Raw genomic sequence first — 602 nt, forward strand, 5'->3', positions numbered from 1 at the left:
AGGTACTAGGCCAGAAATGGGGCTCTCCTGTGATTCCTCCCTTTTCTCCTCACTGCCCCCACTCCCACTGTCCAATCCATCAGGAATCCTGTTAATATCACCTTAATCTCTCAATCCACTTTTTCCAATCCCTGCTGTCCATCATCCTTTCTCACCTGGACTAACAAAACTGCCTTCCAGACGGTCTTTTGGTCTCTACTCTTGACCCCAGCTCACCATGTTGTCACTCCCCACCTAAAACCTTTCGTCTGGTTTTCACTGCAGTAAGCGATCCAGTCTGAATTTCTTGTATGGCCTGAGAGGATCTGGTCCCTTCTACCTCTCAATTTCATCTCCAACAGCTCTCTCCCCATCGCTTGCTTGCCAGCTTCCAACTATATCAGCTTTTTGAGCAAACTGGGCCCTTTCCTGCCCAGGGCCACAGCTCATGCTATTTCCTCTAGCAAGATGCCCCCCACCCCCACCGCCATTCCTGTACCCCCAAGGCTGGTTCCTTTTTCCACTTTTGGTCCTGGCTTACAAGTCTCTTCCTCCTCCCTCCAGATATTCTCAGTCTCAACCTTTGTTCTTCCTTCCTTCGTTTACCGCCCGCCCCCCCCCCC

Source organism: Galeopterus variegatus, unplaced genomic scaffold (genome assembly GCF_000696425.1).
Source record: "Galeopterus variegatus unplaced genomic scaffold, G_variegatus-3.0.2 Scaffold7070, whole genome shotgun sequence".
In the NCBI taxonomy this organism is placed as follows: domain Eukaryota; kingdom Metazoa; phylum Chordata; class Mammalia; order Dermoptera; family Cynocephalidae; genus Galeopterus; species Galeopterus variegatus.